Below are 3990 nucleotides of genomic sequence, written 5' to 3' on the forward strand. Positions count from 1 at the left end.
TTTTATGAGGCCCGAGTATAAAGGGTCAGTGGAGATGATTTGCAGTGCCCGTTCCTATCCCATTTTCTTCCTAATGGTGTACGGTGTGACTTGGCAGCGGTGGAGCAAGAAGTCAAAGGCCACTGCAACCTTTTCCAGGTCTTCAACAATTGGAAAATTGAGTGACTGGTGGGGGTACATTCCTTTTGCAGCATTGACGCGTGGGGAGCTGTCACTTTTATCTGTCAGGTGAGCCTTGATGCTGGTACTGTATCGCGGTTTCTGGGGAGTCGCGCTTTGATTTTGGGTTCAGGAGGGGATTCAGGCTCTGGGGAGTAGGTTTCGGAGGCTGCGGCTGGCGTTTCTATTTGGGTGGCGGAGACCTGCGGTGGCGTTAGGTCAGATTGGTTGTCGAATCTCAACCACGGGCCATAGAGGTTGGGGGTTATCGGTACGTATGACTGGCAGTGAGCTTGATTGTGCCTGAGGGTGCTATAGTCGTAGCAGAATGTCTTGAGGTACTCGTATTTGAAGTAAACCCAGGTTGGCTTTCCTCTTTTCCTACTAATGAATCGTCCAAGCCAGAGGGGTTTGGAGATCAACACCTTGACCAGTGCTCTCGACATGACAAACCATTTCGGAAGAATTGGTGAGTCTTTCCAGTTTATCTCCAGCACTTTGCCTGCTCTTTGGCTAATTTAATGATGTTTTCTTTGTATAGCAGTTCAAGCGGGATGCATCTGATTTGGATCCATAAAGTTACTGAGTCGAAGTTAATCTCCTCCAACGACAGACTCTTGTCCCAGCGTTCAATCATCGGGTGAGCGCCCTGAACCGACCATGCTTTATCCCTCTCCACATAGAGCATGTCTTTTTTATCAATAAATAAGCAGACCAGGATTTCGTCTTAGTATTTCTTGGGTATAATTGTGACTCTTTTCTTCGTGTTCCAGGTTTATAGAAGGCATGGTACGATCGCTTTCGAAGGAAGGGGTTTAAAGCCAAAAGGTTTGATGAGAAGGGTTAGAGTGATGGATTTGTGTGCTTCTTCCTCTTCCTCTTATTCCTCCTCGTTGGTGCTCAGGTTGATCACCTCTTGGTTGTGGGCCATGGACATCTGAGATGAGAATATTTCAGACAAGGAGTTATCCAGGTTAGTGGGTTCCATTGGTGGTGGTGGGGTATCTTGTGGTTGCAAGGGGGATGGTGGCGGAAGAAGGATGGAAGGGGTTGTTTGAGGTGTTTAGGTTGCAGGATGCTATTTGTGGCCTTCGGGATGATGGGTATTGGTTGCTTTGTATAGCAGTGAGTGCCATTAATAGCTATGGTTTTGCAATGAATGAAGCAGGGAGTGAAGTGGGGTTAATTGGTTTGTGCTGAGGGGAAGTAGATCGGTTGATGGATGTAGTTATTGAGTGAATCAAATCATGAATGTTTGCTGGTTGGTGATTTGGGATTGGGTGGCAGGAGATAAATGTTGCTGCAGAGTTTAGTAGATGCTGTAACAAATGAAAGTTGCAAGGAAGATCGCGGACGTTTCTTGAGCTGTGTTGCAAAGAAGATCGCGGATATTACACAGAATGAGATGGGAAGGAGATGATTTAATGCTTCCAACAACGGGAAGAGTTAGTGAGAGAAGCTCTCAACTTAGGAGAGAGTACCCACTTGATGGTAGCCTCTTGATGGGATTTTTGTGTACCTGTCTATGTGAGTTGTAGTCGTGACAGAGAGGGTAAGGGCAGGGAAGGAGAGTGAAATTGAATATGGTCTCGTATTAGGATCTCTATATTATTATACCACCTCCCAATATAATCGAAAAAAAACAGAGAGAGATTCATAAAAATTATAATATAAAAAAAAAATAAAAATCTACTAATGGATATGATAGTCTTACTACAATAATGGAACATGAAACATCCATATTACTAGATGAAGATGTATATTATTGTACTACAATCCCTTCTTTTCTTTTTCTTTTTTCTTTATTACTACACCCCTCTCTCAAGCTCTATCAATCGTTTATTATATTATGGTATGACTATAAGGTATATAGATTTCAAGTTTCTTACTTAGCTATAAAAAAAAAAATCAAGTTTCTTGTTTGGTTGCTCAAAACTCGTAGTTCAATAAAATTTTGGGTAATATCCTCGTTCGTTTTTCACTGTATTGGTGTACACAAATCTCACAAATGGAGCATGTTTAACACCTTTGCACCATCGGACTGCAATAGCATTTATCAATTGTCGTCGTACGTCCTCAAGCTCAAGCATGCAATTAATCTAGCAGGCTAAGGGAGAGCACCCACAAGCTCCCACCGCAAGCAAAAGGGACAGTCTATAGCAGTATCGTACATCCAACAACACATCATGGGATTTTCGCACGACATAAGTGTCTAAAGAGGATTTCACCCCATCTAACACCAGTGGGAAGTTCAATCCCTAAAATATTCTCAACTTATATAATATTATGAGAACCTAATTCTCATGTCAATGTTAATTTGATTTTGATCGTGTTTTCACTGAGTTTTGAGCTCTTGTACTATAAATTTGTTAATCGATGACTGTTCATAGATATTTATACCGGGATTTGGACACTCCAAATGTTCTGAGGTGGTAGTCGGGGAAATTAGAAAGAAGAAAGCAACTGAGCCTGACGAGGAAAGAAGTTGGGTTGGGGGGGTGGGGCCTGATCACTATCCTTTTCGGAACACTGCTCGATGACAGTACTCTGCTTTCTTTGCTCTTTTTAGGGGGCCCGCCAAACAATATACGGCTATTGCCCGATGGGCCCCGACTCCGCTTTTGGGCCCACCTTGGGGATTCCCTTTCTCCCTTGCCATCATTTGTGCCATCATGAAATCTTCAAGTTCTTGCAAGCTGTAATATGAGAAATGGCCGCCGTTTCCCGATTACGAAGAAGGCCACAGCCTAAACAATAAGATACGCAGCTGCACTGACAAAAATCGAATCTAATTCAAACTTGAAATCGAGTGTTATTGAATTGAGTCTTCTTTTTCAATGATAATTTTCTTCAGAGAATTTATTTCTGTGGGATAATCTCTTCCATTGTGTTTTGAGTTCGATAAATGAACAAAAATTCACGGTAATCGCATTTTGTTTCATTATATGCCATTTCATTTTCACTTGACCCTTATCATAAGTGTTAAATGACTCATCTCGCGGTGGCATTCATTCGAATGCTCAAAAATCCCGTCGCTCTATCACGAAAGGAGCAGAGAACCGATTGCTGCCTCGGTATGCTATCCGTGGCTCACCCAGTTGCATGGATATGGTGATAATTTGGTTAACTGTGGAAAAGAAACCAATTTTTATAAAGGAAAAAAAGGAAAGAAGAATGAGATCCTCGTCTCCAAGGATCAGCAAATAGAAATCAATTATGGATGGAAGCAAGTTGAAGTGTTTGTCAATCAATTCAATAATATCCAGCTGCATTTGAAGCAAAAATGCATCATTTTCTATGACTAAATTAGGAAGAAGATAGACAAAGATCAAGCCAAGTCTGGGTCGTTTAGTAAAAGGTTAACAATCAAATAAATTTCAAAATTTTCACATTTTAGCATGAACATTTTTCTTTAACCAATCAAATCACAAACTACCGATTTGATAACAATGGTAGCACACCGTCAATATTTCAATTAATTTTAACTGGAATTGTTGACACGTACATGACGGTGCCACATGGCACACTATGATTGACCAAGTGGGTCCCACATTTAAAAAAATTGGAAATTAAAAAATAACAAAAAAGGAAAAAAGGCCGGACGATTATGAAGAGGAGGAGAGGTGGCCGACAGTGGGAGCCTCGACCCCCAATTTCGGGAGTTTTTTCGATTCTAACAGGTGGGGGCCTCGACTCCGGCCTCCATCACCCCAATTGGGGTCGTTGACGACCCCAATTGGAGGGGTAGATTAGGAGTTTTTGGTTCCAACCGGTGGGGGCCTCGACGCCGGCCCCCACCCTCCCAATTGGGGTCGCCGGCGACAACAGAGG

At 42.4% G+C, this 3990-nt stretch overlaps 1 pseudogene; it reads right to left on the bottom strand.

Moving 5' to 3' along the window:
* Nucleotides 1–224: 224 nt before the first annotated feature.
* LOC116193646 lies at nucleotides 225–847 on the bottom strand (annotated as a pseudogene).
* Between the last annotated feature and the right edge of the window lie 3143 nt (nucleotides 848–3990).

The sequence above is a fragment of the Punica granatum genome, chromosome 2 (assembly GCF_007655135.1).
Source record: "Punica granatum isolate Tunisia-2019 chromosome 2, ASM765513v2, whole genome shotgun sequence".
Lineage (NCBI taxonomy): Eukaryota > Viridiplantae > Streptophyta > Magnoliopsida > Myrtales > Lythraceae > Punica > Punica granatum.